Here is a 12546-nt window from a genome sequence, read left to right as displayed (position 1 = left end):
ATTTTCCTATGTAGCCCTTGCTTCCTGTCAGCTCTAGGGAATAGCTCAAAGTTCAAGTTCACTTGATGACACCAGCAGGGCCCTGAGAAAGACTGTCACCTTGGCCACCTCAGAGTCTGCCCCAAGCACGCCACAAAGCAAGCTCTGGCTCTTTGCCGCTGGGGGAACCTGGGGCTGTCACTGGCTGTCACCAGCTTCCTCTCATCCTCACAGGGACATTCCAGTCCTTCACCCAGGCCCTTGGGAACAGCTGTGTGGACTCTGGGGCCATGTCTAGGTTGGAACCCCTGCTTTATCTCTACTCTGCAGGGCGCTGGGCAGATGGACGCCTCTGACCTCAGTTTCTCCAAGTATAAAGTGGGCTTCACCCCTAAGCTGTAGGGGTGGGACACTAATGGAACAACATCTGGTGGCAATTCCTGGCTGGGGTGGTGGGTTTGCCCTGGTATCTCCTCAGAAAGTCACTCAACAGGGGCGGCAAGATGGCTCAGTAGGTAAAGGCACCTGCCACCAAGACTGATGACCTGAGTTCGAACCCCTGGAGCCCACATGGCAGAAGAAGGGAACCAATTCCTACAAGTTGTCCACTGACCTCTACATGTGTGTGCCATAGCATGAGCTCACCCACCTCCCACATACAAACATACACACATATGCACGATAAATAGATGAGTACAATAATTTAAAGTCAATCAACAGAGGTCTGAGTGCTGGAGAGATGGTCAGGTAAACTGAGGCCTGGCTTATAAAAGCCTGTATTCTGACAGCAGAGGCTTTGCCAGCATATCTTATTTGATCTTTACAAGAACCCACTGATGGAGATACCAAATATAAGCTTCTTATGGAAAAGACTCAAAGGTTCAGAGAAGCTGACAAACTCACTTCAGTTGCACAGCAAATGGAAGGCCTGGCTGGGCTCCCCCATAGGAGGACTCAGAGCTGGTCCAATGTACCCTAAGAAGTGCTCTTCCTGGCTGAGAACAAGGCTCAGTCTTGGATCCTGAAGCTCCAGAGCCCAAGAGGAAGAAGTATTCAACAGCTACCCCAGCTTACAAGCTCAGAAGCCTCCTACCCCAGGTTCTCCCTGCTTTGGGCTCCAGTCCCCAGGCCTGTCCCTGGAAGCTTGGTGCTGGGGTTCAGGAGGCAGGGAGGAAGGCCTGGCCTGGCCCCTGGAGCTGCCTGGGGAGGGGAGCAGCTTGGCCAACAGGCTGGTGCGGCTGGGCTCCTTTGTTGCACGCTGACAGGGCGGTGTGGCCACCACACACTTCGGCTGCCAGCACGCTGCGGTCACTCAATCCATCACCCAGGGCGGGGGCAGCAGGCCCCCAGGCTCCCAGCGGCCTGGCTTGCAATGTTGTTTTAGTCTGACTCGGGCTGTGAGATAAACGGGGCATGAACTGGCCCCTTGGCAGGGGGTCAGCCCCTTCTGCCCTCATTAAAGTGCCAATCAAGAAGAGGAATGGAGAAAGCTAGTGAGCTCAGCCTCTCCCCCAGGGGCAGGATCCAGGCTCCCCGAGAGAGAGCCAGCAGTGCATTCCACCCCGGCCAGCCAGGCTAGTGGTGCACATCTGGTTGCAACATTACAGAACTGTGGCTGGGCTGTCCTGCATTGGGGTGGGTTTCGGGCCTGGTTTCTCAAAGCAAGGAACACCAAGCCTGGCCTGGTCTGAGGCTCATGACTGGCCTGGTTAGCTGTTTGGGTATTTGCTGCCACTTGAGAGGCATCCTGATGACGGCTTAGACCATCTGCTTACTTCCTCTGATCTCAAGGTGACTTCTACTCCTTATATAGCTGCTAGAGAGGCAGGGCCCAGTGCTCCAGTGGGTGGGGATGTGGCCACGTGGGGCTCGGTCACATACTTCATAACTTTGTGGGGTCACTGAGAAGGCTGGGCTCACCAGTTCACCACAGGGACTGGGCCTATCTCTCCATCCCTGTCTCGACTCTGTCCCCAGGGAAGCCTGACAAGGGTTAGTAGCTTTGGCACCCAAAGCACAAGTGTGGAAGGCGCTGAGCAGTACCACTTGTACTCTGTCCTATGAGAGCCACGCACCAGCCCAGATGCAGGGGCCATCTTGGAGCCCAACTGCCACAGTGTGAATCCCCATGAGGAGGCTTGGCACAAGCTCTCTACCTAAAGGACACATGGGCAGATGCCTCTTGGGGTGGGGCTGTGGGGGTGGGAAGGCTGTGGCCCTTTGGTATATAACCCCCACAGCCAACCTGTCTCCAGAAGACAGTCCAAAGTCCAAAACAAGGTATGTACTGGGAAAAAAAATCAAGGCCAGCCTGATCTACACAGTGCGTCCCAGGCCAGCTGGGGCTACAGGGAGACCCTGTCTCAGTAAAGCAAACAAAAAAAGATGCCAGGCTGGGGAGATGGCCTAGCTATTAAAGTCTGTACTGTGCAAGCAAGGGGACCAGAATTCGGATCCTCAAAACCCACATAATGCCAGGTAGGCATGAGGAGATCACCTGTGATTTCGACTTCTGAAGGCAGAGACAAGGGATCCCTGGAGCAAGCTTGACTAGCTGTGCCTGAGAGCTCTGGGTTTGATTGAGAGAGAGACTCTGCCTCATTGAATAATCTCTAGAAAAGAGTCCCAACGTCAACCTCAGGCCGCTCCTGCAGGTACACACACATGCACTTGCATACACATGTACCCCCACACATGTGAACATGCATGCACACATGCATACCAGACACATATGCACATGAAAAGATGGCATGACTTTGTATTCCTTTCTTTTTTAAATATTTTATTTTTTTTATTTTATGTGTATGAGTGTATTGCCTGCACGTATGTGAGTGCACCCGTGTCGTGCAGTGCCGCAGAGATCAGAAGAGGTCTTTGGATTCCCCTGGAACTGGAGTTACGGACAGTTAGTAGCCACCTTGTGGGTGCTGGGAATCGAACCCGGATCCTCTGCAAGAGCAGTCAGTGCTCTTAACCACTGAGCCATCTCTCCAGCCCCCGAATTCCTTTCAGATACTAGGCAATAGTAATAATTGCTGTCATGACCTGGGAATTTATGATGGTTTCAAGCAGTGCCTTAAACAAAGCTACCTTATTTAAATCTCTCTCTGTGGATATAACATTGTTGCTACCCATTCTGTGGGTGCACGGGGTCAGCCAGTTAAGTGATCACACATCTAGTAACTCTAACATGACCAAGGTTTTCGTCTTTCTCTCAACCCATGTGGGAGCTCCTGTGTAGCTGACAGCCCTCCTCCAGTTAAGGTCTCACAGACCCAGGCTCTGTCCATCTTGTGCCTCTGCCTTCCGCCTCATCCAATACAGCTCAGGGACCCTCTGGCTGCTCTGTGGAGAATGGACTGTGGTAGGAGCAGCAGGGGTTGGGACACGGCCCACTTGCCTTCTGATCCCCTTCCCCAACCTGCCCTCTGCCCTGGAAGGCTGGCCACCACAGTCTGCCTCTGCCATGGGCATAGCTCCATGGACTGCTTCAGCTGTGGATGTAGCTAATGGAAGACGGTGGCAGAAAGTCAGAGGGCGTCAGGAGAGCAAGAGAATTTGCTCTGAGATAGTTACTTTTTTTTTTTTGGTCTTTTTGAGACAGGGCCTCCCTGCAGCCCCAGCTGTCCTGGAACTCACTATGTAGATCAGGCTGGCCTTGAACTCACAGAGATCTGCCTGCCTCTGCCTCCCAAATGCTGGGATTAAAGGCATGCGCCACCAGGTCCAGCTACTTTTAATTGTTAACTTGACACAATCTAGAATTACCCAGGAAGAGAGTGTCATTGAGGGAGTGTCTAGATCAGGTTGGCCTGTGTGCATATCTGTAGGGAATTGTCTTGATTTCAGTAATTGATGTGAGGAAATTCAGCCCATTGTCAGTGGCACTGTTCCCTAAGTTTGGGTCTTGGACTGTCTACAAGGAGGTGAGCTGAGTACTATGCTTGCGTTTATTTCTCTCTGCTCTTGACTGTGGATGTGACCAGCTATTTTAAGTTCTGCCTTGACTTCCCTGCTATGATGGGCCAGAACCCGAAACTGTGAACTAAAATAAACCCTTTCTCCCCTAAGTTGCTTTTGGTCAGGATATTTTATCACAACAACAGAAATAAAACTAGGGCATTCCTCTGGTGATCTCTCTCTCTCTCTCTGTCTCTCTCTCTCTCTCTGTCTCTCTTTTCTCCCAGGCGAAGTTTAGCAGTCACTGTTTTTTTCTACCCAGTACCTTTCCAGCAACTCTGGCTCACCTGTCTCAGGGTTGACAGCGGGATGCTTCACCACCTCTTGTAAGTGTCCTTGACGCCATCCTGAACTTGCGTCTGATCCTTGGGTACCATTCTGCTGCTGCGTCCTTGGACCACTCAGCTCCTCTCTGGTGGCCCCAGGGCACCAGGGAGCAAGGATGCAAAGACAGATCCTCGGAGAGTCCTGTGGAAGTGATCTTGGACAGAGATACCGGCGGGGAGGTTGTCCAGGGTTGAGCTAACAAGGTTTTCTGATGAATCCATGTAGGGGTTGAGTAAAAGGGAAATTCCAAAGATGACTCCCAAACTGTTGGCCTGAGCACTGGAAGAATTGTAAGATGGAGGGAGGAGCTGCTGCCAAAGGAAATGCCAGGAGTTCCCTTTCAGGCACATAAGGCTTGGGATTAAAAAATTATTTTTATTCATGTATATGTATGTGTATTTCTGTGTGAGTATGCCCATGTATGCACCTTTGGTCCCAGCACTCGGGAGGCAGAGGCAGGCGATGTCTGTGAGTTCAAGGACAGTCTGGTCTACATAGTGAGTTCAGGTCAGCTGGGACTACAGGAAGACCCTGCCTCAAAAAGACAAAAAAAAAAAAATTTTATTTGGAGCTGGGCATGGTGGCACGTGCCTTTAATCCCAGCACTCGGGAGGCAGTGACAGGTGGATCTCTGTGACTTCGAGGCCAGCCTGGTCTACATAGTGTGTTCCAGGCCAACTGGGGCTACAGGGAGACCCTGTCTCAAAAGACCAAATAAATGTATTTATTATTTTTATTTTACATGTGTGAGTGTACTGCCTGCATATATGTAAGTGTACCCTTGTTATGCAATGCCTTTGGAAGTCAAAAGATGGAATCAGATCCTCTGGAACTGGAGTTCTAGATGGTTGTTAGCTGCTATGTGAATGCTGGGAATTAAACCTGGTGTCCTCTGCAAGAAAAGTCAGAGCTCTTAACCGCTAATCCATCTCTCCAGCGTCCCCCCTCCCCTTTTTGAGATAGTTTCCTGTATCCCAAGCTGACCTGGAACTCCCTATGTAGCCAAGGCTAGCCTTGAACTCTTGATCATCTGGCCTCTGCCTCCTGGACGCTGGGATCACAGGTGTAGAACACCAAGCCCAGCTTCAAACTTTCAAGGGGAGAAGCTAAGAAGGCAGCTGAAGCCCCAGATGTGAGTTTCAGGGCAGAAGTGACGCTGGCTATACAATGTTGAAAACTCTGAATACATAAATGGCATTTAAGCCAGGGGACTCTGTAAGATAACCAGAGAGAGGCTGGCTGGGGACAGGAAGAGCTCTACTGTAAACTCTGGCCTTCTAACAAGAAATCAGCAACCAAGACTTAAGAGGAGATGTCAGGGCCGGGTGTGGTGGTGCACGCCTTTAATCCCTGCACTTGGGAGGCAGAGGCAGGCGGATCTTTGTGAGCTCGAGGCCAGCCTGGTCTACATAGTGAGTTCCAGGACAGCTGGAGCTACAAGGAGACCCTGCATCAAAAAGCAAAAAAAAAAAAGAGATGTCAGTGGAGGCGGAAGCAAAGCAAGAAATGATGGCTTCCTGGAACCTAAGTAGGAGGGAAGTGCTTCAGGAAGAAAGGGTGTGGTCAGCCATGGAGAGAATCGTCATTTGTGGTGAGAGGAAGGGCTCTCAGTGAAGGCCACTGATGGCTTTGAAATGGTGGAGCTGATGAATGCTGTGTTGCAGAGGAGAAATTTCTGGCTCTTTCCATTGTAGACTAGCTGGTACCACACTTATCTTTCTGCCATAAGGAACTATGAGGGCTTGAGAGATGACTCAGTGGTTAACAGCAGTGGCTGCTCTCAGAGACAACCGGAGTTCAGTTTCCAGCCCATATTGGGCAGCTCATAACTGTTTGTGGGCAGCTCACAACTCCAAGGGATCCGATGTCTCTGGCCCTCAAGGGGATATATACAAATATATACACACACACACACACACACACACACACACACACACACACACGTAGATAATTTCAAATTTTAAACCTTTAAAAAATGTTTATTGCAAGTCAGGCGTGGTGGCACACGCCTTTAATCTCAGCACTCAGGAGGCAGAGGCAGGCAGATCTCTATGAGTTCAAGGCAAGCCTGGTCTATAGTGAGTTCCAGGACAGCTGGGGCTACAGGGAGACCCTGTCTCAAAAAGACCAAAAAAAAAAAAAAAGCGTAAGGATAAATTTTAAAACATTTTTATTGTGCTCGCTTCAGCAGCACATAGACTAAAACTGGAACAATGCAGAGACGATCAGCATGGCCCCTGCGCAAGGATGACATGCAAATTCGTAAAGCATTCCATATTTTTAAGCATGCCAGAGCAGACTGATAAAAAGTAAACCTGGAAAGTTTTTCTTTAATAAAAACTTGGCAGAGATTGTTTTAAAAAAATTTATTATTTTTATTTTATGTGTCTCCGTGTATTGCCTGCATGTAGGTAAGTGCACCCATGTTGTGCAATGCCCGTGGAGGTCAGAAGAGGCTGCTGGATCCCCTGTGACTGGAGTTATGGACAGTTGTTAGCTGCCATGTGGGTGCTGAGATTCGAACCTGGGTCTTCTGCAAGAACAACTAGTGTTCTTAACCACTGAGCCATCTCTCCAGCCCCAATTTAAAATTTTAAAATACATTTTTTTTCTTCTTTTCTTTTTGGTCTTTTTGAGACAGGGTCTACCTGTAGACCCAGCTGGCCTGGAATTCACTATGTAGACCAGGCTGCCTCCATCTCACAGAGATCTGTCTTGCCTCTGGGATTAAGGGTGAGCGCCACCAAGCCTGGCTCAGGCCTGGTTTTAGAAATGCAAACTTTCAAATGCAAATTCTAGTACTGAAAATACAATGCCTGACATGAAGAGTTCACGGAAGGGCTGAGTACTAGTACCAGATATGTGAAGGAAGGATGTGTGACCTCAAAGTGAACAGACTTGACCCAGACAGAAGCACACAAAGAAAGAGGCCAACCCTGAGAGGAACCATCAAGAACGGGGAGCAACGTGAAGGGTCAAGTATACTTTAAAATTTTTTAAATTATATTTGTTTATTTAGTGTGCGTGTCTGTGTCACGGCATGAGTGTGGAAAAGGGCAACTTTAAGGAGTTGGTTCTCTCCTTCCACTATATATCCCAGGATTGAACTCGGGTCCAAAAGGAAAAGAAATCAAAAGAGAAAAGAAAACAATTTCTTAAAAAATTTAAATTTCAAGCGCCAGGCGTGGTGGCGCATGCCTGTAGTCCCAGCACTTGGGAGGCACAGGCAGGCGGATCTCTGTGAGTTCAAGGCCAGCCTAGTCTACATAGTAAGTTCCTGGCCAGCCGGGGCTATAGGGAGACCCTGTTTCCAAAAGACCAAAAATTAAAAAAATTTAAATTTCACATGTATGAATGTTTTGCTGGCATATATGCATGTATACTACATGAATGTGGCACCCACAGTGTTGCAACTTTTGGAGTTAAGGTTGAGCTGACATGTGGGTGCTGGGAATCAAACCCTGGTCCTCTACAAGAGCAGCAAGTGCTCCGCACCATCTCTCCAACCCCACTTCCTTTTTGAGACAGGGTCTCACTATATAGCCCTAGCTAGGCTGGAATTCACAATATGTAGCCCAGGCTGGCTTTGAACTCACAGAGCTCTCCCTGCCTCTGCCTCCAGAGTGCTGGGACTAAAGGCATATGCCACCATGCCTGACTAAGAAAACAATTCTTAAATATTTCTAAATATACTTAATCCAAGGTGTGGTAATACACATTTATATTCCTAGCATTAAGGAAGGTGAGATAGGAGGAGTTCAGGGCCAGCCTGGGCTACATAGTAAAACCCTGTCTCACACCCCCCTATATATATAGGTGTGTCTTAGTTTGTTCTTCATTGCTGTGACAAAACACTCTGACCAGTACCAACTTGGGGAGAAAAGGGTTTATTTGTCTTACATCTCCCAGGTCCCATGCAGTTCATCAGGGAGCCCAAGGTAGGAACTCAGGGTAGGAACCTAGAGGCAGGAGCTGGAGCACAGGCCATGGAGGAACGCTGCTTACTGGCTAGCTCTCCTGGCCCCTGCTCAGCCTGCTTTCTTGTGCAACACAGGCCCACCTGCCCAGGGGTGGCACCACCCACAGTGTGCGGGGCCCTCCCACATCACTCATCAAGAAGATGCCCTTCAGACATGGCCACAGGCCAGTCCAATAGAGGCAATTCCCCAATTGAGGCTCCCTCAACCCAGGTGTGCCAAGTTGACACTAAAGCTATCCAGCACAAGGTGTTTATATAAAAACTAAAAACCGTCAAAATAGTACATAGTCATAATATATAAATAAGACATATAAAATATGATAAACCCAATCATGTCAGTAATTACACTTAGCATAAATAGACTAAACAGTACAAAGACAGAGGATTTCAGATGAGACTTAAGAAAGAGACCCATTTTGTGTGTTCATTAGGTACACAGACATCAAAAGGGAGAAAATGAAGGAATGGAGGAGTCACCAAATGCTACCCAAAGAATGCCAGGGTCGCTACAGTCACATCGGACAAGGCACATTCAGAACAAAGACCATTACTAGAGACAAAGGGGCATTTCATAAGGAGAAGAGTCTGTTCATCAAGAGACTTAATTCTAAATGTGCTGTAACCAATACCTGTAAGACATGAAGCGAAAGTTCACAGAAGCAGGCCTAGGATTCTACGACTGGAGATTTCAGCTCTCCTCCCCGAGACAGTGACAGAACGAGACCTAACAAATCCATACAGAGACTGAGGATTTGAAAAGGAGAAGGTGGGATGTAGAGGCAGAGGGAGCCCTCCACTGTGTTGGGGATTTTACTCCTAGGGCAGCACCTGAGCAGCGGCTGGGTTGGGGTTGGAGAACTGGATCACATGTGACTAAGAGGGGAGCAATAAGGTGTTTGTGGGGATTGGAGAGATGATGGCTCATCAGTTAAGAGCACTGACTGTTCTTTTGGAAGACTCAGGTTCTTTTCCCAGCACCCACATGGTGGCTAACAGCCATCTTTAGCTCTAGCTCCAAGGGATCCCACCCTCTTCTGGCTTCTGTAGGCATTGCACAACACAGGTGCACTTACATACATGCAGGTAATACATTCATACATATAAAATACAAATAATAAATAAAGGCGGGTGTGGTGGTACACACCTTTAATCCCAGCACTTGGAGGTGTTTATGTTTTGGTGGGGAGAATCTGGAGGACTGGAGGAAGCTGACAGCTCAGGGCAGTGAACAGACAGCTGCAGGAGGAGTCAACCTAAAGGGCAGCTGTGTGTGTGTGTGTGTGTGTGTGTGTGTGTGTGTGTGTGTCTGTGTGTGTCTGTGTCTGTGTGTGTGTGTGTGTGTGTGTGTGTAGGGATGGAGGAGAGAGAGAGAGAGACCTTTCCCAAGGTGGCATCAGCCTGAGCCATAGGCCTTCTGAAGATAGGGTAGGGCAGCTTGGCAGGTCTCTGAGACTCATGTGCACCCTGTTCACCTGTGTCTGTCCCAAAACAACTCAAGTTGGTCATGGGAAACTACAATCCCCCCCACACCCTACCAAGAGGCTAGGATAAGTTCTCTTGTTATTACATTCATCAGCACTTGCTTACATGTAATTTAGACTTTCTCTCAGCCTTTAAAAATAACAGGGGCTGAAGAGGTGGCTCAGCAGTCAAGAGCACTTGCTGCTCTTGCAGAGGATCTCTGTTCAGCTCCCCAGAACCCACATGTAATTCACAGCCATCTGTAACTCCAGTTCCAGGGGATCCAATGCCCTCTTCTGCCCTCTATGGGCACTAGGCCCTCATTTGGTGCACATACATACATGCAGGCAAACATTCATACACATAAAAGTAAAATAAATCTTTAAAAATAAAATAAAAATATTTAAATAAATAAAAATAACAGATAAAAGCCCAGGTGTGGTGGCATAAGCCTTTAATCCCAGAACTTGGGAGGCAGCAGCAGGCAGATCACTGTGAGTTTGAGGTCAGCCTGGTCTCTCTGACTTCCACAAGTACGCTGTGGCACATGCATAATATGCACACACACAAAAATTAAATAATGTAATAAAATTTTGAATACATAAAGATAAATAAGATAAAAATAGGGGCCGGAGAGATGGCTCAGCAGTTAAGAGCACTGGCTGCTCTTGCAGAGGACCTGAGTTTGATTCCCAACATCCACATGGTGGCTAAAAACCATCTGTAACTCCAGTTCCAGGAGCTCTGATATCTTCTTCTGACCTCCTCAGGCACTGCATGACACAGGTGCACCTACCTACAGGCAGGCAGGCAATACACACATACACAGAAAATAAAAATAATAAATAAAATGTTCAAAAAATACATTTTTAAGTCAGGCATGGTCAGGAGGCTGATGCAGGAGGATCACAAGTTAGGGTCTGCATGAGTTACTGTCAGCCAGTGCTACACAGTGAGACCCAGTCTCAACTCCCTCCACCCCCCAAAAGAATTCTAGTAAAATTAACAACTGCTTGAGGCCCTTTTCCTTTCCCAGCCATAAATCTGCAGTTTTCTGAGTCTCACTGGAAACCCCATTTATGTGAAAGGACATGTGTTAAAACCCTGTACAATCCTTCTGGTTCTGGTTTTATCTTACAGATTATAATTCTAACCAAAGCATCTCCTGGGCCACCTCATGTGTTTGCCTTATAAAAAGAGAGAGAAGAATTAAAAAAGATTTCTTTTGAGATGTAACCTGAGAGTCACCAAAAGCCGTACATATGGATAATGCCCTCTCCCTTGAGGCTAGACCCATGGGTACTCCCTATCCCACCTCTCTGAAGCCCACATCCACACTCTCAGTGCATGCTGGGTAACCTAAGCTACATATCAGCTCATGTCTTTCATTACTATAGAAAAAAACCACTTGAAGCTGGGTACTTTTATAGAAAGATGGTTTATTGAGCTCATGTTTTAGAAGCCAAAGATCAGGCAGCCCACTGGTTTGGCCTCTGGTGAGACTCGAGTGGAGGAGGATATCATGGTAAGCACAGGTGAAATGGAAGGGCCACGTCAGACAGGAAGGCAGAGAGTGGTTCCGGGGTCAGCCTCTGCCTTATGTAACCCCTAGCTCTTCTATTTTATCTTACCTTATTTCAGACAGAGTCTCACTCTTTAGCCCATAGTGTATAAAACTGTGTATTTTTATTGCAATATGAGGTACAGAGACTCAGTTCATCAAGAGATTGACTGTTTCTTACTGTGGAATGGTGGCCTAATACTCAGCTATTTATGGAGGAAATGAATACTCTTTTTTAAAAAAACGTGTTATTTTTATGTGTATGCATGTATTGCCTGCACATAAGTAAGTGCACCCATGTCGTGCAATGCCTGTGGAGTTCAGAAGAGGCTGTCGGATCCCCTGGGACTGAAGTTACAGACAGTTGTTAGCTGCCATGTGGGTCCTGGGATTCAAACCCGGGTCTTCTGCAAGAACAGTGTTCTTAACCACTGAGCCATCTCTCCAGCCCCAGAAATAAATATTCTTAACATCCCAAAGCTCAGGGAACATTGCAGAAGAGGCAGAAAGAATGAAAGAGCTGGAGGAGGGGTGGTGTCGAAACAGTCCCTCCTGGAGAGAGGTTCATTATGCTTCAGGAAGTAAACAACACTCACAAGTCTCAGGAAGTTCCTGAAACTTACAAGATTTACAGGGCCCTTCCCCCCCAGGTTATATAAGTGGTGACAGTTGCTGGGGAAGAGACTCTCCAGCCATCAGAGCAGTCTTCTTGTTGCCCAGGGATGCAGCCTTTAGGAGTGGTCACTGTGCTGGATGGACTTTTGGTTCTGCAGCTGCCTTTGAGTCATCCATGATCCTGTGACCCAGTAAACACCAGTAAATTCACTGCCTCACTAAGCCAGACTTGGGTGGAATTGTCTTTTTGGTCAGTTGTTGTGTGCCATATCTGGGAATAGTTGCTTGTTCATGTCTCCCCACAAAGTCACACAGCACCCAGGCTCCACTCAAACCTGTGATCCTCCTGCCTCAGCTTTCTTAATGCTGGGACCACAGGTATGTGCCACCACTCCTGGCCACAAGTTGCTCTTGCAATGACAAAGTCAGTGGTGCCACTAGAACTACGATGATTCCTTCTGGGAGTATACGTCCAGTGACCTAAGGACCTCTCGTTTGGCCCCAATCTCTTAAAAGTCCCATGTCCTTACCACCATCACCCTGAGGATCAAGCCTCCAACACACAAACACCTGGCATAGAAACCACATCCGAACCACAGCAGCCCTTAAACACAATTTCCCATAAGAGAAGCAGATCTTTAAACTACACCTAGATTCTCATGTC

The 12546-nt window shown here is 48.0% G+C and overlaps 1 non-coding gene across 1 annotated transcript; it reads left to right on the top strand.

The window, feature by feature from the left end:
* The first annotated feature begins 6441 nt into the window (after positions 1–6441).
* LOC115067136 lies at positions 6442–6548 on the top strand. Its single transcript, XR_003846568.1, has one exon. It is a non-coding gene; the product is annotated as a U6 spliceosomal RNA (small nuclear RNA).
* The last annotated feature ends 5998 nt before the right edge of the window (positions 6549–12546 follow it).

Source organism: Nannospalax galili, unplaced genomic scaffold, assembly GCF_000622305.1.
Source record: "Nannospalax galili isolate Female #2095 unplaced genomic scaffold, S.galili_v1.0 scaffold1225, whole genome shotgun sequence".
Taxonomy (NCBI): Eukaryota; Metazoa; Chordata; class Mammalia; order Rodentia; family Spalacidae; genus Nannospalax; species Nannospalax galili.
Note: the sequence above shows the minus strand (reverse complement) of the source record. Positions and strands in the feature narration are given on the sequence as shown.